Source organism: Canis lupus, chromosome 10 (genome assembly GCF_048164855.1).
Source record: "Canis lupus baileyi chromosome 10, mCanLup2.hap1, whole genome shotgun sequence".
Taxonomy (NCBI): Eukaryota; Metazoa; Chordata; class Mammalia; order Carnivora; family Canidae; genus Canis; species Canis lupus.
This window is the reverse complement of record NC_132847.1, coordinates 21,272,458-21,299,538: the sequence shown is the minus strand read 5'-3', so window position 1 is coordinate 21,299,538 and position 27,081 is coordinate 21,272,458. Positions and strand designations below refer to the sequence as shown.

The following is a 27,081-nucleotide window of genomic DNA, read 5'->3' as shown; positions in this document are numbered from 1 at the left end:
ACCTTTCTGTAGTCAGACTCTTTTCTTCCCCCAACTGCTGGCAACCGCTTATCACTTATCTATCTGGCTTTATAGCAGTGAGATTTTTTTTTTTTATTTTATTTATGATAGTCACAGAGAGAGAGAGAGAGGCAGAGACACAGGCAGAGGGAGAAGCAGGCTCCATGCACCGGGAGCCCGACGTGGGATTCGATCCCGGGTCTCCAGGATCGTGCCCTGGGCCAAAGGCAGGCGCCAAACCACTGCGCCACCCAGGGATCCCCAGCAGTGAGATATTTAAGTTGTATCTCAACTATGTAGTCTGGCTTTCTTAAAGTATAGAATAGATTTTTCATGAGTTAAGTTTTTAGAATTAGAGAAAGTGTTTTAGAAGTCAGTAATTAGCAATATCTTATATGTATTTCCTAAGTTCAGTTTCTCCAACTTGCTAATTATGATAATTCTTATTTACCTACACAGCACAGATAACTGTCAAAAATATTATCTTACAGTATTTTATGAATTGAACATGCAGTTATTAGATTAGTTTTTTTAAATAAATTTTTTATTTGTGTACAAAAGATGTGTTGGGATTTTACATTTTCTTCCTGCCAAAATCTTCACTGAATTATATACTGGTATGTTTACATGTTGATTTTAAAAGCTCAGAGGAAAGATTATTCAGCTTTCTGAAAACATAGCATGCACAATAAAATAACTGTTTGCCAGGAAAAAAAAATCCCTGTTGTCTTCTAGTACCAGTTGGTATTACGTAGGTTTGTTTCGTGTTTCATATCTTATTTATAGTAGTTTGGAACTAGAAACTAGATACTAAGCAAACACTGATGTACACTGAAGCTTAACTATGCATTGGAGTGTTTCTTTGATCATATATATCGGTTTTTACTTGTGCGTATAATTCGAAACTCAGAACTTCTGAGAAACTGGCAACTTGCTTGAGTCCAGTCCATGTCTATGTTAAAGACAGAAATTATTAATTAACTTATTAATGTTACAAAGCTTTTATAAATATCATCTGAATAACTGTATTTAGATATGTTATATAATAAGTTACAAATTAATAGGTATTTAGTGATTATCTCTAGAGAGAGCATGAAGAAACATTTATTAGTATTGTTTGTTGGGCTGTAGAAACTTTCCAGACTCCTTCTCTCAAGAAAAGAGCTTTTGTTGGGAGGAATTTCAAATCCGATGACTGTTTCTTAAAATACTTCAGATATACACTAAACATTCTAGGCCTCTAAGAAGTTGCAAGTCTTGAATATCATATTACTAGATAATTTTAATTGTGTATTTATTGTTTTCTTGGTATTGTCTAACCTTGCTTACCTCTCATATGCAGACCTATGCTTTGGGATCGCTTTGTTTTATACTGGGAGTGACCTTTAGTAGTTGGCTTGATTACTTCTTCATAATAACAAAGAGCCTTTGTAAATAATTTTCCAAAATCTTACAGAACCGGGATGCCTGGGTGGCTCAGTGGTTGAGCATCTTGCCTTCGGCTAGGACATTACCCTGGTCTGGGGATAGGAGTTTTGCATCCCACATTGGGCTTCCTGCAGGAGGCGTGCTTCTCCCTCTGTCTGTGTCTCTGCCTCTCTCCCTATGTGTCTCATGAATAAATAAATATAATCTTAAAAAAAATTGTACAGAACATAGTGGAAAAGTATGAAATGGAAAAAACAGGCATCAGTGTTGTGACTTTTGAGTGTTGATTTTAGGATGTAAGGGCAGTGTGGTTGTGACATCTGTTACCACATTGATCACCAGGTTTGATTTGGTGATCTGGCAGGCTGCAGTGTCCTCTTCTTGCCTTAAGTCTGTTCCTTCTGTATCCTTATCACAGCTGCATGGTTGGTTGAAAAGGATGACCTTCCTGGATAGAGAATGATTGGTCTTTCTTTGGTCAAGATTATACAAGTAGCTGCTCTTCCCTGCTGGAACCTCCAAATAAGCTCCTAAAGTTAGAGCTCTTAAAAATTCATCACCCACAGGGTGCCTGAGTGGGTCATTTGGTTAAGATTCAACTCTTGGGATCCCTGGGTGGCGCAGCGGTTCGGCGCCTGCCTTTGGCCCAGGGCGTGATCTTGGAGACCCGGGATCGAATCCCACGTCGGGCTCCCGGTGCATGGAGCCTGCTTCTCCCTCTGCCTGTGTCTCTGCCTCTCTCTCTCTCTCTCTCTCTCTGTGTGTGACTATCATAAATAAAAATTAAAAAAAAAAAAAAAGATTCAACTCTTGATTTTGGCTCAGGTCATGATCTCAGGATGAGATCCAGCCTCCTATGGGGCTGTGCACAGGAGTGTGGGGCCTGCTTGAGATTCTCTCGCCTTCACTCTTCCTCTGCCACCCTCTTCATGGGAGCATGTGCTCGCGCTCTCTCTCTCAGAAAAAAAAAAAAGGAAATCCATCACCCAAGACTAGCTAAATGTGTTGCTCATTTAGCGGCAACTTAAGATGCTATATCTGATACATTGCCTTTATACTATTTAGAAAATACAGACTGTTTTAAAAATGAAAAGGAGTTAAAAAATTGGCTTCAAACACATATTCATTTAGTAAGCACATTTTTGATTTTGTTGTTGTTGCTTTTATGCTGGATACCTGATGAGTCTTTGGAAAAGAGTCACATCCTGTAAGGCAGCCTTAGCCTTTTGTAGCCTGCCTGATAAAGTTCAGAGATCTTTTTTTTTTTTCAGAGAAATGTTTATAAAACCTTAAAATTTGTAGGATTTTGAAGGAAACTCATTACTTTGAAATAGTTGTCAAGATGCTAAGTTTGTAATATGGAAGCATGTACTATGTATTAACTTATTAAATATTAAGAATTGGTGAATCTAATAAGTATTATAATTTTGAAGTAATGATGAGCATAAACTTTTTTTCTAGAATATCTGCATCAACTGTGTAGTCTGATGAAACTATGATTCCTAACAGTGACCAAAGTTATAGGAACTGCTAATACTACTGAGATTTGTTGCCTACGTCTTAGCTGAAAAATGTGGTTGGTAAAGTGAATATATCATTTTTTCCCCTATCCAAGTTCATTTTCCACACTGAACCATAGACCCCATGTTGGTCCTTAGACTTGACTGTAAACTCTCTTTTAGGATATGTGAGACTGGCACTTAAATAGTTGGTTATAGCTGAAGTCTGAGCAGAGATTTCATCTCTTTCATTTTTGCATTTTCATAATTCCACAATGCCTGGTAGACAGTAAGCAGATGAGATTCATTTATGTTACTGCCTTTATCAGTAATTTGTTTTTGTTGCTGTGTAGTATTCCATTGTATGAAGGTTTTTAAAAATAAATATATTTGGGCTCCAAATCCTGAATTCAGAAATATAATCAGGAAATGGTATCGTGTTAGAAATTGGATGTGATGAATGTTGTTGAATAGAGTGCAAGAATGTGACAGTGTCAGACGTTGTGCACAGGTTGAATGCAGCGTTAAGAAGCTGTGTTAGGTAACTTTTTCAGCTTTAGTTTAGAAGGGAGGAAAATGTGCCAGGAACCTGGAGATTTTTAGAGATAAATGAGTGGAAGAAACATTGGAGTTGTAAGAAACAGGCAAGATTGAACCAGAAACCAGAAGGGATGAGATCAACTTCGTAGATTTGGAAATGGAGAGGAGCACTTTTCCCTTTAAGGTAAAATGGAGGTATATGTGTGATATGTTAGTTCTCTTGTAGGTAAATCTGAGGATGATGGAGGAATGGTTATCTTAAAAAATTAGTGAACATTGATGTGAAAGGAAATGAGGAGTCATTGATGGTTTTGTAGTAGTGGGATGGCCTGATGAAGCATTACATTCCTAGAAAGTGAGTCTGGAATGAGTTGGAATAAGAGAGCCTTAAGTTGAAAAGATGGTTATATTTACTTAAAATGATTTGAGGGCTTGAACTTCAGGATTGTCATGAGAAATGGTAGTGATATGACAGATATATGTTTTGTGGTTCAGAGGTTATTTTGGCAGTTAGCAATTTAAACTATTAGCGAAAAAATTATATTAAAAAGATTGAATAACCTAATGGAATTGGTGTTATTGAGATGTTTAATTTTCTGTTTCTGCTTTTATTATATGTGCCTGTAGAATCACTACTATGATTCTGAATTAACTTTTTTAGTTCTTGTGAAATTTTCTCTGAATAACCTATAATACGTAGACTTCTCTAAAACCTATTTCTGTATTTTAGACTACCTCCCAATTTTCAGGTGTTAATTTAGACTGATAGTGAAAAAAGATACCTTATAATTTTCCTTTTTCGGAATTCAGAATACATTAATATGTTGATTAAGCAGTGTTTGCTTTCTTTCAGATAACTTCTTGATTCTCATATTCCAGAAGCATTTTGTGAATTAAATAATCATTTTCAAAACATTGGCCTTCAGGTTGATTATTAAATATATAAAATACTTGAAGGCTGGTTGTAAACTTCTTTTCCTTCTGTAACTTAGAAGCTTAAGTTACTGGCAAGTCACTAGCTAAAAACAGGGACGTTTGTAGGCTGTCTGGATATTTTGTTCAGTTTTTCATATCCTCAAGAAAACTGAGATTATTTTCACTTAAAAATAGATCAATTTATTAATATGGAGATCATTTCAGAAGGGAAAAAAGATTTTACTCTAGAAGCTGTCAGTTCTCTGCTGCTGATTTTCCAAATTATATCTCTCTTCTTTTTTTTTTTATTTTTTTATTTTTTTATGATAGTCACACAGAGAGAGAGAGAGAGAGAGGCAGAGACATAGGCAGAGGGAGAAGCAGGCTCCATGCACCGGGAGCCCAACGTGGGATTCGATCCCTGGTCTCCAGGATCGCGCCCTGGGCCAAAGGCAGGCGCCAAACCGCTGCGCCACCCAGGGATCCCTATATCTCTCTTCTGACTTTTCAGCAGGCACACACATTTTAACTTCCTTTGGGACATCTTCATCTTGACATCCCTCCAGTGCATTAGGATAATTATAAAATCAAATAGTTGAGGCTTCTTATTTCCAAGCTAGATTATTTTGAGGAATAGTTTGCTCTGCTCTAGTACTATATTTAATTATTTACTAAATCTTTTTCATTTTTGCTTTTTAAAATCCTTTTACCACCCTTGCCATTTTCACCATCCTAGGCCTAGTACCAGTAGTTTCAGGTTGGTTCTTTCTGTTACATTTTTAATTGCACCTAAATTGTGTTACTCCTTTGCTAAAGAATGTGTGATATTTCTGGGTTTTGTGTTTTCTAGTTTTTATCGCTCATATCTGAAAGCTTTAGAATTCTTATATGTGAGAATTTTAGTGGGTGAATTTTACCTTTCCATCCTTATTTTCTGAATCATATACCACCCTTGGTATTAGTAAGCCTGTGAACCTGCTTCTTCTATTTTACTCATTCTATAAGTTCTAGTCAATGTTATGCTTGTCTCCTCAAGTATATGGATTTACTTTTTTAGGTTTTTATTTATTTATTTTTGAGAGCGAGCGAGAGAGAGCATGAGTGGAAGTGAGGAGAAGCAGATTCCCCCCTGATGGGGGAGCCCAACTTGAGGCTCGATCTCAGGATCCTGGGATCATGACTTGAACCAAAAGAAGATGTTTAACCATCTGAGTCACTCAGGCACCCCTCAAGTATATGAATTTCTAAAGAATTTAGAATATGCTTAGTGTTGTGCCTAGTACAAAATAGGTCTGTAATGTTAGGTGTTTTCAGTGAGTAAAATGCAGTTTAGCAATTAATGATAGCTACCTTTTATTGTATATTTACAGTATCCCAGGAATTTTGCCAATGCGTTGTACTAAATTAAGCTTTTGTAAATCCTTACTATTGTATGAAATAAGTATTGTTATTTACATTGATAATTGTAATATTTACCAATACGATAATAAATGACAGAACTGGGATTTTTGTATCTTGGTCTCTACTTTAAGTTTTTAAATTATTTTTTGTTTTTTGTTTTTTAAAGATTTATTTACTCATGAGAGACACACACGAGAGAGGCAGAGACACAGGCAGAGGGAGAAGGAGGCTCCCACAGGGAACCCAATATGGGACTCCATCCCGGGACTCTTGGGCTCACGCCCTGAGTTGAAGGCAGATGCTCAACCGCTAAGCCACCCAGCCATCTCTGGTCTCTACTTTTAAAGTCACTTAATTACTATACTGTGCTCCTTCCCATAAAGTGTATTTATTTTAATTTATGTGTTTAAGATTTCTAAATTTATATTAAGCATCCTAAGACTATCTCATTTTTAATGCATGGTTATAAATATGATACTTGCTCTGTAAATTTATGTTCCTGCAGTATAATGTAGTGGTCTGTCCTATTCATTGCACTGTTAATAAAAAGTCTGGTTGATCAAAGGTCAGAGGGAAGTGTATAAATTCCAAGTTGAAGATGGTCTCCTATGGACTATGACCTCAGAAAGGGAAAACAGTTTACCTAAGAAGTGAGACTCAAACCCAGACTGATGTAGCTATGTATCAGGGTACAAACTCAGCTTTGTAACAGAGACTGCAAGATACAATAAAATAAGATAAAACCTTTTCTCTTATATTTAAAAAAAAGTTGGTAGGTAATTCTTGGCAAGTAAATAGTGTAGTTGCATGAAATCATCTAGTGTTGCATACTGATAGGTCAGCTAGGATAGCTCTGCCATCCTTAACATGTGGCTTCCCTTCCTGAGTCCAAAGAGACTGTGCTAGTTATTGTTATTTCCTAGCTATCAGGAAAGGGGTAAGGAGAGAAGGAAAAGCATTTTGTATTTCCAAAGATGACCTAGAAATTGCACATGCCAGTTCCTGTTATATTCCACTAACTTGAATATAGTAATATGACCACACTTATATATGCAATGGAAATTGGGAAATAAGTCTCTAGGTAGGTAGCCATGTACCCCAGAAAACTCTAGGAGTTTTGTAATTAATAGGAAGGGAGAAGGCAAATTCCAGGGAACAGTTGGTAGTCTTAACCATAGTCTTAGTTTAATTTTCAATTTGAATGGCTGCAGAGATTTTGGGATATAATGAATTCTTAATGCTGTATGATAACAATGATAGTACTAAATGTGGAATGTTTACTACATAATGAGTAAGAGATAAATTAGAGGTGTGCTTTGCAACAGCAGTGATTCATTAAGTCACTTTACAGTTTCTATTTTCCTAAGCAAGTATCTTTAATTGAGAAGTAAGTTTATGGTGGGGATTCAGGATTGGGAAATAACCAAGATAGAAGTTTGGAATTTGGGAAAAGGTAGTAGTAAAGGGAACATTGAAGTGCTTGGCTACAGAGAGTCTAGCTCAGCTAGAAGGCATGTGCACTAGAACTAGTACAGTAGAACTAGAGGCCATATGACTTTGACCCCTTCCTTCCCAGTATGATCATGGAGAATATAGCCAGTCTATATTATTTTTACAATGATTATTCTCCTCTTTGAGGATATAGAGTTGAGAGGAATAGTGAATACATTACTACATGAAATAACTGTCTATTCAGAGTGAGAATTGAGCAAGTAGGCACTAGAAGGGATATTTTTATTTCATTTTGATAAAGAAACCTACTAAGATCCTATGTAGTTTTGTTAGCATTAAACTGATACCAAGATAAGTGTCATCAGAGTTCCTGCAAAAATTAGTTTCAACTTATTGGTAAGCTACTAAATGTCATCTGTGGTGCTAGACACTAGAATACACCTGTGTATGAGAGAAGTTTGGTCCCATTGTCACACAGCTTATGGTCCAGTAGAAATGGAGATAATAAATAGATAATTACAACAGTAGTCTGTTGAGCACCAGGATAGGAGATGTACAGTGGGGTAGTTTAGGGCTTTTTATTGGGGAAAAGAGAGAGAAATATGCTATAGAGGATTATCCCTCTTCGGCTACATTGTGGAGAGTAGATTGGAGGGGAGCAGGAGAGGTTGTGAGACTAATTTAAGTAGTTAAATATGGTAGCCCATACAAGGATGATGGCAGTGTGGTCATGCTGATAGTCTGACAGATATTTTGGTAGTAGAATAAATAGTGACTTGGTGACTTCTAGATTTTTGGTTTGAGCTATCAAACTTTTCTCTGGCTGGTTCTTCAGTGCAAAAATGGATCAAGTCCTGGTGTAAGATTATGATGTTTCTGAAGGTATTTTGTATTCTTTGGACAAGAGAGGATCCAAAACCTCGGGAGTCAAAGAGGTGCTTATTGAAATGAATGCAAAGTTTTGGTACAGACTAGAGGTAAGGAATGTAGTTGGAAAAAAAGTGTTTCCCTTCCTTTCTCTAGTTCCTAGTTTTGTTTTCTAGGGGTTGTTTCTTAGAATATTACTTATCTGTCTTTGTGTTAAGTTTCTTATTTATCTTACTTGAAAATCTTTTTTACTTTGAAGTATATATGAGAATATTATGGTATTCACTCTGATGGTATACATACTGTTTTGAACCTTGTTTTTCTTCATGAAGTAATAATCTTGGAGATCTTTGTGTAGCTCTATCTCATCCTTTTACAGGCTTGCACAGTATTCTATATAAATGTAATTTATATATCAAGAATTTATCAAGTCTAGTGATATTAGTGAGCATTTGGTTGTTTTAGTTTTCACCCCTTTGATACATTTAATGCTGAAGTAAATGGCTTGTATTATATAGGATTATAATTAACCTAGATTTGTATCATAGGCCTATCATGAATGAGCTCTGAAAGCTTAGATCTGTTAGACCTTGTGAAATCATTCAGTTTAGTTTTGTGTGTGTATGCAGGCTTCTAACTTAATCAAAGATTTTTTTTAATTAATTATTTTTTTCATTTGAGTGTAGTTGACACAATGTGTTAGTTTCAGGTGTATAACATGGTGATTTGACATTGTTTTTTGTTTTTGTTTTTGTTTTTTTAAAGTAGGGCAGCCAGTATGGAGCCCAGTGCAGGGCTTGAACTCATGACCCTGAGATCAAGATGTAAGCTGAGACTGAGAGTTGGATGTTTAACCGACTGAACCACCTAGGCAGCCCTCAATATCTTTATACATTATTGCTGTGCTGTAGGTTCCCAGTAAAATTGAGCAGATTTTAAAATAGAGATTGCCCATATATCCTTTGACCCCACAGATGAAAGATGGATTTTAAAAGTTTCTGCCTAATGAATTGTGGAGAAATTGCTAGTGTGCCAACACAATTGCTAGTGTATATATCTCAACAAGTACCAGGATTATTGGAATTAAGTATTACAATTAAAATAAAGGTTATAGTTTTTAAAACTGGGACAAGAAGGCAATGTACTTGGAAGAGACAGGTAATTCCAGCAGCATTGTCAGTAATTCACCAAATTTTTATTGAGTTCTGGGTATGTGTGACAGACACACTGTTTTAAGTGTTAAAGAGATAAAACACAATGCCTGTACTAAACATAGAGGTAAGTCCTGTCTTACAGATGAGAAATCTGAGTCAGACTAGAGAAGTTAAGGCATTTTTCTAAAATCACATTCAGTCTTTATGTGGCAGAATTAAGTTTTAAATCTAATTTAGGCTGATTCAGAGCCCATTCTTTTGTTTTGGTCATGTTGGGTATGGGGAATGATTCTTGATCTTTTAGCATATTGTCCATTAGGTTGTGGATTAATAGCCTTTTGTATTAAGGCATTTCTGTTACTGCAGTAGTCATATCAGCATAATACACAGATGCACTCTTTACCTCTTCTGAAAGAACATGTTGATATGTGTTAAAATACAAACCCAGTGAAAGACTCAGTTTTTAAAGCAAGTTGAAATGTCTCTGTTTCAGAACCAAACCAAGTAATGTGACGTGGTAGTTTTATTGAAGTATGTAAATAAATACATTTTTATTTTTACATTTTAATATGTTTGTATAACATAAATATAATTTTTTAAGTTCAAAGGTTGTATTTTGTGCTACACTTGTCTGTGGGAGTTCATTACAGAGTTCAGATTAGTGAGCCAGTTTACATATGACTGCTGTGGGTCCTATGATCATCAGGGCTTGTTGCTTTTCCAGTTGCTTGTCATCTGGGTAGACTACAAGCTTGCTGTGGCTTCCAAGAATGTGTGTGTGTGTACTTGTCTGAAATGGCAGAGTTGGGACACAGTGAAGTTGAGAAAGGAGCTCTTCTGTTTTCTTGCTTATTAGATGAACCTAAGTTCCTTATAGATGGGGATTGTTGAATTGCTGAAATGTAGCCATGGTTCCCTCTGTGCAGACTAGCCATTGTTGAGTTAAAGTGTCCTTTAAAAAAATTGGGATTCCTAGTCTGCAGTAGCTACTAGGGCAGTTTAGGTTGATTTTCTTAGGTTGATTTTCTTTAAAAAATATATTTATAGTAGAAGAGATAAAGGAAATGTAGTCATAATTGGCTTCAGTAAAAATTCCAAAGTCTTCAGTGAAACAAAAGAATAGGATTCTGCTTGTGAAATTCACTGCTTGTGAATTCAGTCAGTAAGGACTGAATAGACGGAGCCTTTTGTAAAAAATAAATTTTGTCACGGGCAGTAATTTCCCAAAGGCTCCCAGTCTCCCATGGTTCCGTTGCTAGGATTAAGCCTTTTTCATTGCAGCATGGAGAGGCTTTTATTTGAATTAAATTCAGACTTCTTGGTATGTCACCTGACAGTCTTGTGGTTTCAGATGAATATGATTCATTGCTATTATTAACCTGAGTTGGCAGTTGTGTGTAACTGGAGTTTTTAGGGATTTTGAAAAGTGGAGCTGCATTAAGACAACTAGAGATGCCACTAATGTACAGTTTAACTCAAGATGTTATTTTCAAATGTTGTTAACATCAGATTCAGCCCAAATGTAGTTATAAATTTGGTGATAAGTTTGCTTTACAATATCTGAAACAAAAATTTAAATGGTGAGACTTTTAGATATACTTATTTTTGAAAAGTAGTTTAAAGTTGCAATGATAAATTAGAAGGACTTCTGAGAATGTTTTAAGCAAGCGATAATCATTAGTTTAAACGTGTAATTTCTAAATACTGTGTATTAGTCATTAGTGTTGTGTCTTATTCTGTTTCTGTCATTCACTGTTCTTCTTTCTCATGTTTACATAAGAACACTGCACATATTTGGAAAGCAGTGGGCTTTTGTGTTTGTATCTCACATACACATTCATAAGTAAAATTTACATTAAAAACGACATTATTTTAGTTTGTTGATCAAAATATAATTATTTTTATAGTTAATGTTATTCTTTAATGACATGGGGCTGAATTTTTCTGGTAACATTTTTGATGCTTTCTGAACATCTTAACTATGTGTCCCAATTAGTCATTTATAGTTTGAATTAAATAATCTGAATTAGCAGTGAATTTAGACTAAGGTACTTTGTTCTTGTATTTTAAGTAAATCCCACTGTGGAGTCTAAAAATATTTTTTCAATGTGTGTAACCCAGTGGAACAATTTGGATACTGGCCCTTCGAATTGTTTTAACATTCTTCTAGGGTTCCATTGCAATTTCTTTCTATATACCTAAGTTCTTAGGCATATAGAATTAATGTCTGAAAGTTAAAGACTATATAGGTCAGGTGTATTTCAATTAGGTGTGTGTGATGCTGAAAAATACTAAGCAACTATGGTAGTAGATACGATACGTGATATCCTCTCATGGTTTAGAAATTTATCTTACTGATGTTCTAGTTCAACAAGAATTCATATGGTAGATTATTAATTTTTGAAAATACTTTTTGTAAAATTTTAACTTCATACATATGCCTTTATATATGTTAAATTAGGGGATAGGTATAAATAGATTTGGTTGGTATAAATAGGGGATAAGTATAAATAGACTTGGTTGGTATAAATAGGGGATAAGTATAAATAGATTTAATGTTGGTAACAGTTTATATTTTGCTTTATATTGTTTTCTTTTGTGAAATATCTAGTTTGATTAAATGGTGATATTACTACAGCCAAGTAGCTGATTATACTTGTGTTTAAAATGTAAATGACAGTCATTAGGGTTTCATCAGTATTCTGGATATAATGGAGTTCAGTATGACTAAAGATAAACAGGCTAAAGGTTATCTAGTGTTATATTTAGTTTATTAATATGTAGCTGGAGAAAAAGAATTGGATAAAACAGCTTATATAAAAATCAAGACTTTTTGGATAGGAAAAGGCCTAAACTAATAACACATTTCTTTGGAACTGAGATTAACAAATAAATCATGGGATTATTTTTCTGTCAGGTTAGAGAATTTTCTCTCCTTGGAGAGAGAAATAATTAGAAATATGTAACTTCCTGGGTGAAATGGGTGATGGGCATTAAGGAATGCGATTGTGGTGAACACTGGTGATATATGGAATTGTTGAATCACTTTCTTGTCCACCTGAAACTAGTATAACACTGTGGGTTAAGTATATTGGAATTTAAAAAAGACAGAGAGAGAGAGACATATAAGCTTCCTGAATTAAAATGATAACCTCATTCACTCATTCAGGAAATTAATTGAGGTTCCATTATATTCCTTATCTTTCTTAGTTGCTTCTTTTAGTATTTAGTAAGATACTGAAACATGAAATACCAAAACAAAATATAAACTAAAATTTGTGGTGAAAAAGTTGTCAATCTGGGAGGAATTTCCATTATTTACAAAACCAGTTTGAATTCTTTTGAAAAGGAAAATTAGTACCATAATGGTACCTTGTCACCGATGATCCTGTTTGCTAAAGAAAAATTTATTTTAAGCAGTTCTTTAATGAGTGACTCCTAGCAGAAATGCAGTGATACTCTGAATAGTGGTCTGTATTTTATCTTAATTATTTTTTGTATTTTAAAAACTTCCTACAATGTAATTTTCACATGTATTTTATGGTTCCCATATATTTTATACATGATTCCTCTAATTTTGTATATATCTTTACACTAGGTCTTTCAAACCCTGAGTTGTAGTAGTTATTGAATTAGGTCCTTGACTTTATAAAAACATATTTTATAAACTGAGTAAATAATTGATGAATATGTAGTTCTCTTTTTCACAAGTATATAGAGGTTCTTTTGATTAATACTGTATTGAATTCATAGTAGCGTTCAGTCATATTTTCTGTTACTGGTTACCACATTTTTCTAAATATTAAAAAGGTGTCCTTTTACTAGAAATTATTGGGAATTGCTGATACAGCCCATATGTTCTCTTTTGTCTGATACAGTTGGGATTTCCAGCTTAATAGAAAAAGTTAATTGAAATGAGGAACTTAAAAAATTGTACGTGTTGTTACATTTTATTTTTAGCTTAAGACCTAAATATGCACTCAATTGCTGTTTCTTTCCTGGTCACTGTGTTTTAGAGGGAATGGTGAATATTATGTCATTATGTCATACCAGCAAATTTTTCTAAAGCACAGTCTGTCTATAGGTTTTTAAAATACTCAGATTACTTGCCCCATGTACAGGATATATTTCTCCAATTGAATGTGGTGCTTTTGGCTGTTATGCTTTGGGGTTCTATTGGTGACCTCTTCTTGGCGTGTTGTTATGTTGAGAAGGCTTTCTGCTTATCTTTTGGAGCCTAATCTAGCATTCTTCTCTCTCTACTGCCTTGCCTTCATCCTTTACTTTCTTCTTCTTTTTTTTAATTTAACCAAACTCAGAATGTTTTCTAGTACTGGGGGCAGTTTCTAGTACTGGGGGCAGTTTCTACATGCATAGGTTTTGAAATTTGGCTGCCCTCTCTCTCTATTTCTTGCAGGAGCATAAGATTTTTATTGTTTCCCAGTGTTAGTTTGCATCACCTTGCATGCTTCCGTTTCAGTGAGATGACATTGATGTGAATAAGGCTCAAGAAAGAACAACTAATATTGTACCAGGTATATAGTAGTCATTGCAAATAATTATTCCATAAATGAATTTAAAATCTTCATGTTTGGTAAATATACTCTACACTAAGAGATTATCTCAGATCTTTGTTGCTAACTAAGTAAAAGTGAAAAATGTCTGGATGATCAATTGAAAGTAGGAGTAAAGGAAGAGAAGAGGTCTGTTCATGTTTCTCTACAAGTCTATGAAACTCAATTCTTGAGGCGAAAGAATTGGTTAAATAGAAAAAAAAAGGTGAGTTATTTAGGTATTACATTTAAGTGTGACAATCATTAAATGTGTTGAAATACAAACTAGCATTTAGTCTTGTGCTTCTCAACCTTTTGTATTTTCCTTTTTTTACATTATTGTACCCCTACGAAGCCTTTTTTGGACATCTTTTTCCTTAATTGCCATCTCATCAAATGAAGTTTTAATACCACAGATATACTTGGTATTTGCTTGTATATTGTGGCCCTTTGAAAGGCCACATCCATTGTAATATCTAATATTGTTTTGTCTCCTTCCCCCAACCCTCTTTGGAAGCCATCTTGCTCTCATTGAGAATATATGATTTACCCCTGATTTAAAAGCCAGTAATGGGACGCCTGGGTGGCTTAGCAGTTGGGCACCTCCTTTCATGCCCAGGGAGTGATCCTAGAGTCCCGGGATCGAGTCCCACATCAGGCTTCCTGCATGGAGCCTGCTTCTCTCTCTGCCTGTGTCTCTGCCTATCTCTCTCTCTCTGTGTCTCTCATGAATAAATAAATAAAATCTTAAAAAAAAAAAAAAAAAGCCAGTAATGTGTTACAGGAATTTACATGGTCTCTGAACTGCAGTGTCAGTGTGTTAAGGGAAGTGTCTATTCCAGTATGTTTATTTTCTATTAGCATTCTTTGAAGGTATCAGATAAAAAACCTGCAGAGCAGATAAGCTGACATAAACTATAAATAACATCTGTGTAGAGTTAAAATAGTTTATGGTTCATCACTGAGTATTCTTACTAATGTATATATTTTTTAAAGGTTTCATTTATTTATTTGAGAGAAGGAGAGAGAGCGACAGAGCATGAGCAGGGAGGAATGGGAGAAACAGGCTTCCTGTTTAGCAGGGAGCCTGTCTTGGAGCTCAGGGCTCGATCCCAGGACCTTGAGATTATGACCTGAGCTGAAGGCAGATGCTTTACTGTGACTGAGCCACCCAGCTGTCTCCTTACTAATGTGTAAGTTAATATCAAGCTGACCAAGTAGCTTAATACTAAGGAAGGTTTGCTGTAGTATATAATTTTTGTGAATGGTGATGCTGTCCTTACCACTGTTCATGATTTGGCTTAGTTATGTCCTCAATTTTGACAAAAAGAGGCAACCCAATGAAGTAGAAAGCATGGTGGATTAGATATCAGAAGATTAGGTTTTGGTATAATAATGCATTATGCTATACTTTTTGTGTGCTGAGTGAAAAGTGAATACCAGTGGAAAATAGAGATGGGAGTGAAAGAAAGAGGCACAATCAACCAGCCTAACCAGAACATTGACTTTAGGTAGGTCATTTTTGCTTTTCTTTCTCTTCTTTCATTTGAAAATGAATAAATTTAGGGTTATTATTACCATTTAAAATTGCCTATTAAAGGAGTCACTTGGGATTATTCTTGTTGTTTAATATCATGTTCCCTAGTATACTTCTTTTTTCCCTAGATTTTATTAATTTATTTGAGAGAGAGACAGAACACAAGTGGGGGGAGGAGCAGAAGGAGAGGGAGAAGCAGATTCCATGCTGAGTGGGGAACCTGATGTGGGGCTGTATCCCAGGATGGTGAGATCATGACCTGAGCCGTTAACTGACTCAGCCACCCAGGCACAACTTCAAGTATATTTCAAACAGAATTAGTTTGTTAGGCAACTTTTTGCTAACAGATTTATCTAGTAAATTTCAATTAATTGTGTCTTTAAGTTTCAAGATTCACAACTTTTTTCCATGGCAAGATAAAGGGAATCAAAGCTTTATCAGTAACCTCCCTCCATTTCAGAGATACTCCTCAGAAGTATAGATCCCTTCCCAGATAACTTTTTTTTTTTTAAAGATTTTATTTATTCATTCATGAGAGACACACAGAGAGAGAGAGAGAGAGGCAGAGACACAGCAGAGGGAGAAGCAGGCTCCATGCAGGGAGCCCGATGTGGGACTAGATCCCAGGTCTCCAGGATCACGCCCTGGGCCAAAGGCAGGTGCCAAACTGCTGAGCCACCCGGGCTGCCCCCCAGATAACTTTTGACTAGCTTTTTCTTCTTTTTTTCTTTCTTCCTTTTCCTTTTTCCTTTTTCCTTTTTCTTTTTCTTTTTCTTTTTCTTTTTCTTTTTCTAACAGTGATTGGTGGTAAGAACCTCTCTAGTCAGACCAAGTCAACTTCACACACGATTTCTATTTAAATATAAAGCTGTGTTGTTCTGTCTCTGTTCTTACTAAGGCATATCCCACAATCTGAGCCCTGCAAGTCTTGAGCCTTCTTTATGTCTCCAACCTTGCCTTCTCCATCTAATAATGCTTATGGTGCCTTTTCTCTGCACAATTTAGAATTCCTTATGTTTTCACTTTCTTCACAATTTTCCACCTTTCTGCCTTTACAGTCCATAATTCCTTCTTTTGCCCTTTCTGTACAGTATGCTGCTTTTTCCACGCTCTACTGCACACTAACTGTAGAAACTTGGCCCCTACTATTGCTTGGAGACTGTTCTTGCCTCTCATTAAAACCTCTTCTGAGGCCTTTGCCATAGTACAACAGTTTGCTCTATTTTTTTGTTGCCATCCACTGAGGATCTTCTACCAGATGGTTCCCTAGTATTCTTGAAGAACTTTGACATTTAGGTGATAGTGTTTCTTTCCAGATTATTTTGTATCACCATCTTATGCAACCCACACATCTAACATTCTGACTTCACAGTGCCTTCTCTTGCTCTCTACCTTGATCTGTTCTTGACTAGACCTTGAGTCTAACTATGAGCTCACTCTGCTCTCTTTCTGGGATCCTCCCATTCTGACCATAACTTCATATCCTTTGATCTTTCATATAAACTTGATCTCTAACTTAAGATGTCTGTTTTTTTGTTTTTTCCCCCTTCCTTTTCTCCCATCACCTCCATTCTGACCGTGTTTCCTGTGCTAGTAAGTCCAGACCTTCTTTCTTGATATCACTCTTGACAGCCTTGTTCCTATTTTTCTATTGCAGTTACTCAGAAAATCTCCTCTTAAATACACTGTCTACTTTTGTCCCTTCCAGGCCTAGCCTCCCTTGTGATAGTACAGAAAATCAGTCCTATCACAGATTGATGATTTTCATCCCGGCTGGCTTGACAGTACTTTAGCTTATGCTTTCCCTCAGGTTAGCATCTTCCCACATTGTCTTTGATGACTCTGTCAGACCTTTATCTCTCACAACCAACTTGTACCTGAGTTCAGGTCATACATTTCATATATATTTAGGTAGTACATGCTTGATTTCTACTTTTTAGAAAAAATAGAAGTGATCAAGTGTAAGGTGCTAAGGCACCTGCCTTAGCAAGTGCATTTCATAGTTCGTTAGCCTTTCCCAGGGTACTGTGTCCTAACTTGTCTGGGCTCTTAGTCCAACAATTCTTTTTGGTTGTTTTATACTGTTTCTCTGACACTTTCCTATCAGTTTATAAATAGATACATTTAAGTATATGCCCTTTTTTGGATAGATAGGTAGATAAATGAAAGGATATATACATATAAAAATATGTATGAAGATATATCTGTATATCTTTTATCTGTGTATGCTTTTCTTTTTCCTTTAGAGAAAGCTTCCTGTAGCTTCTTCTACCTGTCTGGGATGACCATAGACCTTGGTTGTCCAAGAAAATTTCAATTTACCCCTGTGTGTTTAGGGTCCCCCTTTACTTTCAAAACTCTGCAATGTAGATGGATTATATGATCACGTTGTTTCTTTTTTTTTTTTTTTTTTGATCACATTATTTCTTTTTCTCCCCATTTCACAGGGAAATTTTTCCAAATAGCACTGTTTCACTCTCTCAGCTCTTTTCCCTTCATTCCATTGCCATTGCCTCTGAAATGGTTCTTGCAAGAGTACCAAGGATTGCCACATTGTCAAATCCCTTGGACACTTTTAGTGTTTATAAATTATGGCTTTTGGCACTGCACAGTATTCCTTTCTTCATTTTTTCTTGCTTACCTTTTTTTTACTTATTTTTATTATTTTTTTATTTTTTAAAGATTTTTTATTTATTCATAAGAGACAGAGAGAGAGAGAGACAGAGAGAGAGAGGCAGAGACATAGGCAGACTGAGGAGCCAGCTCCATGCAGGGAGCCTGACATGGGACTCGATCCCGGATCTCCAGGATCAGGCCCTGGGCTGAAGGCGGCACTAAACCACTGAGCCACTGGGGCTGCCCTTTTACTTATTTTTAAAAAATCTTCCTTGACTTTTGAAGTAACATTTTACCATAGGTTTTCTCTTTTCTTTCTTATGGTCTATCTCTACTAATCTTCCTTGGTTTCTCTGTTTCTTTTCTCTCTGTCCTGGAAATATTACCATGTCCTAAGATTCTAGTTTATTGGTTCTTCACTTTGTTTTCTTTTCTTTTTTTTTTTTTTTAAGATTTGATTTATTTATTTGAGAGAGAGAGAGCCAGCATGAGTGTGAGGGGCAGAGGGAGAGGGAGAAAGAGAGAATCCTAAGCTGACTCCATGTAGAGCTTGAAGGCCAACATGGGGCTCAACCCCAGGACCCTGAGATCATGACCTGAGCCGAAAACAAGAGTTGGAGTCCAGCCGACTGTGCCACCCAGCACCCCTCTTTTCTCTCTTTATCTGTTTTCCATGAATGATTTCACTGCCAACTATGTGTCAATAACTCTGTGTCTAATAACTCTACTCTCAACTTTTCTCATGTGCTGCAGACAAATTTTTCATCAATCTTTAGGATATTTTTCTGCAGCTGTGTTTCAGGCCCCTTAAACTGTTAACACCCCTATCTCAAATTTGCTTCCCTCCTTTATTCTCTACCTTGGTTAATGGTATATATTTTCATTATATTGGAAAGCTGGGAGTCTGCCATCCTCTTCCCTCATTCCCAGTATACAGTCTCTCAGATGCTCTCTCTCTCTTGTAAGTAATATCTAGCTCTGTCCCGTTCTTTCTGTTTTCAGAGCTGTTCTTTGGTTCAGTTTATAACATTATTCTTACCTCTGAACTTCCCACTCTTGTCGCTCCTCCAAATTTCTGTCAACATGATTTTCTAAAATGCGTAAATGATCTTGTCACCTATTGTTCAACACTCTTGTTTACTGATTACCTGAATGAATGATGATGTTCCTTTGTGTTTGTGCCAAATGCTTTTGAGTTTTGATCTGGCACCAGCCTGCCTTTGTAACTCTGCTTGTTACTTCACTGCACACTCCTGAGCTGGAGTCAGTAAGAATTACAACACATGCTGTTTTCTTCTTTTGGGGAAGAGAATGATTGGCTTTAAGTAGTACTTCCTGCTTAATTAATAGTACAGAATAAGCATTAAAATCCTGGGCTCTAGAGACATATAATCTGGAATCTAAACCCAGCTTCGCCATTTTTGGTAGGTAGCACTGTTATTTTGGGCAGGTTTACTTAATCTCTCCCCGTCTTAGTTTTCTCACATATGAAAGAGAAATGGAGTTGTTACGAAGATCAGATGAATTAATATTTTGAAGAATAAATGAATCAACACATATAAGCGAGTGCACTTAGAACAGTAACTGGTACACAATAGATAATGTGTATTAACTTTTGTTATTTATCGTGTATCATTTATTATTACTCCTTAGTGAATCCTTATAGACCTCCCTCTGTAAACCTCCTGTTTAGATTGTGTTATTTGGCCATAGTCTATATCACATTGAGAAATTGCTTATTTTCTATTAGACTCAGTCTTCTCATGGCATAGTGCTGTTTTCTTTTCATGCTGAATGAATGCTTTTAAGTCAGAGAATATATAGATAAAGAGTGTGATGACAGAAATATTCCCAACACCTGGCATTGTGCTTTGAGTGTGGTAAATGTTTAATATGTTTTAATGAGATGTCTATAATCTAAATACATAGTTTGTTTACATGCAGTGTTATTTTTTCCCTACAGTTCTCTCCTTTTTAATTTTAAAGATTTTATTTATTTATTCATGAGAGACACAGAGAGAGGGAGAGGCGGAGAACACAGGCAGAGGGAGAAGCAGGCTCCATGCAGGGAGCCTGACGTGGGACTCCATTCCTGGTCTCTAGGATCACACCTCAGGCTGAAGGCGGCGCTAAACCGCTGAGCCACTGGGGCTGCCCTCCTTTTTAATTTTTAAATTTATTTTTGTTATTTTTAAATGGTCTCCTTTTTAAAAATTGAGGAACAATTTACATAAAATGCATATTTGAAGTGTACAATTTAATGAATTTTGAAAAATGTATACATACACCAATTTAACTAAAACCCAATAAAGATCCAGAATATTTCAGTTACTCCAGAAATTTCCTTTATACATGTTCCTAGTCCATTCCCCTCACCTCTGACTAATCACTGTTTTGATTTCTATCAGCATAGAAAGTTTTACCTGTTCTAGAACTACATATACATGAAATTAATGATGTGTAAGCTTTTGTGTTTGGATTTTTTTTCTCAAGATTTTCGAGTTCATCTTTGTTATTGTGTTTTCAGTAGTTCATTCCTTGAAATTTTTTAGTTGTAGTTCGGTATTGAAGTGTATATAGTTTATCTATTCTCCCATTAATGGACATTTAAGCTGTCCCAATTTTTTTCCTTTGATGAATAAAGCTGGAGAAGACATTTCTATGAATATTTATTTATTTATTTCTGTTGTCAGCTATCTATGAGAATAATTGCTGGGTCATAGCTGCCAAATAATTTTACAAAATGATTGTATTCCTTTTACATTCCTACCATCAATGTATGAGAATTCCAAGTGCTTCATATTCTTGCCATCAACTGGTGTATTCTTTTAAATTTTAGTTATTATAGTGGTTGTGGAAGGGTTTTAATTTGCATTTCTCTGATGGTTGATACTGATAGCATCTTTTCCTTGTGCTTTTGATCATTTATTATTCACTTATATCCATATGTGAAATGCTCCTGTCTTTTAATCACAGTTTAAAATTGCATTATTTTTTTGCTTTGTAGGAGTTCTTTGTACAGGCTGTTTACAAATCCTTTTGTCAGTTATATATGTTTCAGATATTTTTTCCAGTTTTTGGCTGGCCTTTTTTTTTTTTTTTTAAAGACCTTTTCTTTTATTATTTATTTATTTATTTATTTATTTATTTTTTACCAGTCAACTTTTATTGGATATTAATTGTGAATTAAGCAATGGAAGGATTCAAGGATGTCAGGCAAAAGTCATGGTCAGGAATGCCAGATGTGCTTCCACACTGGGCCCTCTTCAGTGGTACTTGCGTAGCCGTTCATGTTTGAGCTCCTTGTAAGAATGACAGTAGTTGAAAAGCACATAAGCAGCCAGCACCATAGAAATCCCAGCAAAGCCCCCTTTCTTCACATTGATATACTTGTTGTAATACCGGTAGTAACCTCTTTGAAATGCTCCAGCAATGCCCTTAGGGGTGAAATCCTGCATCAGTATCCAGCCTGGCAGCTCTCCTAGTTTCACCTCCATGAGCTTCTTTTCCTTCACTGGTACGGGCGAAGCCATCTTGGAGTCCTGGGTGTCCACTCTCGACCTTTTTTTTTATATACAGGTTTTAAATTGTGATATAGTTCAGTGTACCAATTTTTTTCTTTTATGATTAGTAACTTTTGTGTCTTATTTAAGAAATCTTTGTATACCACAAGGTTGCATAGAGATACTCTCCTACTTTTTTGTAGAAACTTTAGGATTTAATTTTTACATACAATCTTACTTTGAATTAAAGAGAATGCTTTACAAATGTTTAAATCTGGACACCTGGGTGGCTCAGTGGGTTGCCTTCAGCTCAGGGCATGATCCCTGGGTCCCAGGATCGAGTCCCTAATTGGGCTTCCCATGGGGAGCCTGCTTTTCCCTCTGTGTATGTCTCTTTGCCTCTCTCTCTGTGTCTCTCATGAATAAATAAATAAAATCTTTATAAAAAAAAGGACAAAACAAAAAACCCCAAATGCTTAAATAACTTTGGGAGAAACATGCTATAAAATTCACCTTTTTAAAATTTCCAACTCAGTGGTTTTTCAGTAGAGTCACAAAATTCTGCAGCCATCACCACAGCCTAATTCCAGAACGTTTTATCACCCTTAAAAGAAACCCAGTACTTACTGCTGTAAATGCCCTCTCCAATTTCCCAGCCTCTCCTGGGCAGCCACTAATTTGCTTTCTGTCACAATGGATTTGTTTATTCCGGATAGGTCATATAAATGGGGTCATATGGTAATGTGTTGTTTTGTATCTGGCTTTTTTCACTTAGCATTATGTTGTCAGAGTTCATCCGTGTTGTAGTTTCTATCCTTTTCATAGCCATATAATATTTGCTTTATGGCTTTATATATATTTATATGTGTATATAATGTAAACCCAAAAATTAAGTAACCAGCTTTTTTTTTTGTATTTTTTTTTTTTTAATTGGAGTTCGATTGGCCAACATATAGCATAACACCCAGTGCTCATCCCTTCAAGTGCCCCCTTCGGTGCCTGTTATGCAGTCACTCCAATCCCCCACTACCTCCTTTTTCCACCACCCCTTGTTCTTTTCCCAGAGTTAGGTGTCTCTCATGTTCTGTCACCCTCACTGATATTTCCCACTCATTTTCTCTGCTTTCCCCTCTATTCCCTTTCACTATTTTTTATATTCCCCAAATGAATGAGATCATATAATGTTTGTACTTCAGCATGATGCCTCCAGTTCCATCCACATCGAAGCAAATGGTGAGTATTTCCATTGTATACATACACCACAGCTTCTTTATCCATTCATCTTTTGATGGACACCGAGGCTCCTTCCACAGTTTGGCTATTGTGGACATTGCTGCTGTAAACATCGGGGTGCAGGTGTCCTACCGTTTCACTGCATCTGATCTTTGGGGTAAATCTCCAACAGTGCAATTGCTGGGATGTAGGGCAGTTCTATTTTTAACTCTTTGAGGAACCTCCACAGTTTTCCAGAGTGGCTGTACAAGTTCACATTCCTACCAACAGTGCAAGAGGGTTCTTCCCCTTTCTCCACATCCTCTCCAACATTTGTTGTTTCCCGTCTTGTTAATTTTCACCATTCTTACTGGTGTGAGATGGTATCTCATTGTGGTTTTGATTTGTATTTCCCTGATGGCAAGGGATGCGGAGCATTTTCTCATGTGCTTGTTGGCCGTGTCTATGTCTTCCTCTGTGAAATTTTTGTTCGTCTTTTGCCCATTTCATGATTGGATTGTTTGATTCTTTGCTGTTGAGTTTAATAAGTTCTTTATAGATCTTGGATACTAGCCCTTTATCTGATATGTCATTTGCAAATATCTTTTCCCATTCTGTAGGTTGTCTTTTAGTTTTGTTGACTGTTGCTTTTGCTATGCAGGAGCTTTTTATCTTAAGTCTCAATAGTTCATTTTTGCTTTTGTTTCCCTTGCCTTCATAGATGTTTTTTGCAAGAAGTTCCTGTGGCCAAGTTCAAAAAGGGTGTTGCCTGTGTTCTCCTCTAGGATTTTGATGGATTCTTGTCTTACATTAGGTCTTTCATCCATTTTGAGTTTATCTTTGTGTTTGGTGTAAGAGAATGGTCTAGTTTCATTCTTCTGCATGTGACTGTCCAATTTTCCCAGGACCATTTATTGAAGAGACTGTCCTTTTTACAGTGGATAGTCTTTCCTACTTTGTCGAATATTAGTTGACAATAGAGTTGAGGGGCCATTTCTGGGTTCTCTCTTCTGTTCCATTGATCTGTGTGTCTGTTTTTGTGCCAGTACCACACTGTCTTGATGATCACAGCTTTGTAGTACAACTTGAAATCTGGCATTGTGATGCCCCCAGCTCTGGTTTTCTTTTTCAATATTCCCCTGGCTATTCAGGGTCTTTTCTGATTCCACACAAATCGTAAAATAATTTGTTCCAATTCTCTGAACAAAGTCCATGGTATTTTGATAGAGATTGCATTAAATGTGTAAATTGCCCTGGGTAGCATTGACATTTTCATAATATTCTTCCAATCCATGAGCATGGAATATTGTTCCATCTCTTTGTGTCTTCCTCAATTTCTTTCAGAAGTGTTCTGTAGTTTTTAGGATATAGATCCTTTACCTCTTTTAGGTTTATTGCTAGGTATCTTATGCTTTTGGGTGCAACTGTAAATGGAATTGACTCCTTAATTTCTCTTTCTTCAGTCTCATTGTTAGTGTGTAGAAATGCCACTGATTTCTGTGCATTGATTTTGTATCCTGCCACACTGCTGAATTGCTGTATGAGTTCTAGCAATCTTGGGGTGGAGTCTTTTGGGTTTTCTATGTAGAGTATCATGTCATCTGCAAAGAGGGAGAGTTTGACCTCTTCTTTGCCAATTTGAATGCCTTTATTTCTTTTTGTTGCCTGATTGCTGAGGCTGGCACTTCTAATACAATGTTGAATAGCAGTGGTGAGAGTGGATATCCATGTCGTGTTCCTGATCTTAGAGGAAAGGCTCCCAGTGCTTCCCCATTGAGAATGATATTTGCTGTGGGCTTTTCATAGATGGTTTTTAAGATGATGTGGAATGTTTCTTCTGTCCCTACACTCTGAATAGTTTTGATCAGGAATGGATACTGTATTTTGTTAAATGCTTTCTCTGCATCTGTTGAGAAGATCATATGGTTCTTGTTTTTTCTCTTGTTGGTGTGATCTATCACGTTGATTGCTTTACAGGTGTTGAACCAGCCTTGTATCCTGGGGCTAAATCCCACTTGCTCATGGTGAATAATCTTCTTAATGTATACTATTGGATCCTCTTGGCTAGTATCTTGTTTAGAATTTTTGCATCTTTGTTCATCAGGGATATTGGCCTATAATTCTCCTTTTTGGTGGAGACTTTGTCTGGTTCTGGAATTGAGGTGATTGTTTCTTCTTTAAATGATTAATAGAATTCCCCTGCGAAGCCATCTGGCCCTGGACTTTTGTGTCTTGGGAGGTTTTTGATGACTGCTTCAATTTCCTCCCTGGTGTTTGGTCTGTTCAGGTTTTCTGTTTCTTCCTGTTCCAGTTTTGGTAGTTTGTGGTTTTCCAGAAATCTGTCAATTTTCCTAATTTATTGGCATAGAGTGCTCATAATATGTTTTTAAAATCGTTTGTATTTCCTTGGTATTGGTTGTGATCTCTCCTTTTTTCATTCGTGATTTTATTAATTAGAGTCTTTTTTGTTTTTAATAAGGGTGGCTAATGGTTTATCTATCTTATTCTTTCAAAGAACCAACTCCTGGTTTTGTTGATCTGTTCTACAGTTCTGGTCTCTATTTCATTGAGTTCTGCTCGAATCTTTATTAACCCTCTTCTTCTGTTTGGTGTAGGTTTTATTTGCTGTTCTTTCTCCAGTTCCTTTAGGTGCGAGGTTCGCTTGTGTATTTGAGTTTTTTCCAATTTTTTGAGGGATGCTTGTATTGCAATGTATTTCCTTCTTAGGACTGCTTTTGCTGTATCCCAAAGATTTTGAATGGTTGTATCTTCATTCTCATTAGTTTCCATGAATCTTTTTAATTCTTCTCTAATTTCCTGGTTGACTCTTTCATTTTTTAGCAGGATGCTCTTTAACCTCCACGTGTTTGAGTTTCTTCCATATTTCTTCTTGTGACTGAGTTCCAAGTTCCAAAGCATTATGGTCTGGAAATATGCAGGGGACAATCCCAGTCTTTTGGTATCAGTTGAGACCTGATTTGTGACCCAGGTTGTGGTCTATTCTGGAGAAAGTTCCATGTGCACTTGAGAAGAATGTGTATTCAGTTGCGTTTGGATGTAAAGTTCTGTAAATATATGTGAAAACCATTTGGTCCAGTGTATCATTTAAAGGTCTTGTTTCTTTGGTGATGTTGTGCTTAGAAGATCTGTCATTTGCAGAAAGCTCCGTGTTGAAGTCTCCCAGTATTAGTGTATTATTATCTAAGTATGTCTTTACTTTGGTTATTGATTGATTGATATACTTGACAGTTCCCACATTAGGGGCATAAATATTCATGATTGTTAGGTCCTCTTGTTGGATAGATCCTTTAAGTATGATATAGTGTCCCTCTTCTTCTCTTACTACAGTCTTTGGCATAAACTTTAATTTATCTGATACGAGGATTGCTATCCCTGCTTTCTTTTGAGGACCATTTGAGTGGTAAATGGTTCTCCAACCTTTCATTTTCAGGCTGGAGGTGTCCTTAGGTCTAAAATGAGTCTCTTGTAGACAGCAAATAGATGGGTCTTGCTTTTTTTATCCAGTCTGAAACCCTGCGCCTTTTGATGGGGTCATTAAGTCCACTCACGTTCAGAATTAACTATTGAAAGATAGGAATTTAGTGTCATCGTAATTCCTATTCAGTCCCTGTTTTTGTGGATTATTTTTTTGGACTTCCTCTTTTTTTATAGAGACCCCCTTAATATTTCTTGCAAAGCTGGTTTGGTGGTCACATATTCTTTCAGTTTCTTCCTATCTTGGAAGCTCTTTATCTCTCCTTCTCTTCTGAATGAGCCTTGCTAGATAGAATATTCTTGGCTGCATGTTCTTCTCATTTAGGACCCTGAATATATCCTGCCAGCCCTTTCTGGCCTGCCAGGTCTCTGTGGAGAGGTCTGCTGTTAATCTAATATTTCTCCCCATATAAGTTAGGGATCTCTTGTCTCTTGCTGCTTTAAGGATTTTCTGTGTCTCTTTGGAATTTGCAAGTTTCATTATTAAATGTCCAGGTGTTGAACGGTTTTTATTGATTTTAGCGGGGGACCTCTGTATCTCCTGGATCTCAGTATCTGTTTCCCTCCCCAAATTAGGGAAGTTCTCAGCTGTGATTTGTTCAACTATGCTTTCTGGTCCTCTGTCCTCTCGGCACCCTCTGGAACCCCAATTAAATGTAGATTTTCCCTTCTGAGACTGTCATTTATTTCTCTTAACCTTTCCTCATGGTCTTTTAATTGTTTTTCTCTTTTTTCCTCAGCTTCTTTCCTTGCCATCAACTTGTCTTCTATGTTACTCATTCTTTCTTCTTCCTCATTAACCCTCATCATTAGGACCTCCGGTTTGGATTGCTTCTCATTTAATTGATTTTTAATTTCAGCCTGATTAGATCAAAATTCTGTAGTCATGAAGTCTCTTGAATCCTTTAT

The 27,081-nt window shown here is 36.3% G+C and overlaps 1 protein-coding gene and 1 pseudogene across 6 annotated transcripts in view; one reads left to right on the top strand and one right to left on the bottom strand.

The window, feature by feature from the left end:
• FNIP1 (folliculin interacting protein 1) overlaps window positions 1–27,081 on the top strand; it is a 154,999-nt gene that overhangs the window by 38,080 nt on the left and 89,838 nt on the right. The window contains exon 1 of one of the 6 annotated variants that reach the window (XM_072840907.1): window positions 13,691–13,791. The exons of the other annotated variants lie outside the window; for them this stretch is intronic. The gene's annotated coding sequence lies outside the window, so the exon portion shown is untranslated. Of the gene's footprint in view, window positions 1–13,690; window positions 13,792–27,081 lie in introns of those variants that run through there. 6 annotated transcript variants of the gene reach the window in all.
• Window positions 21,050–21,536, bottom strand: LOC140641301 (ATP synthase subunit f, mitochondrial pseudogene; annotated as a pseudogene).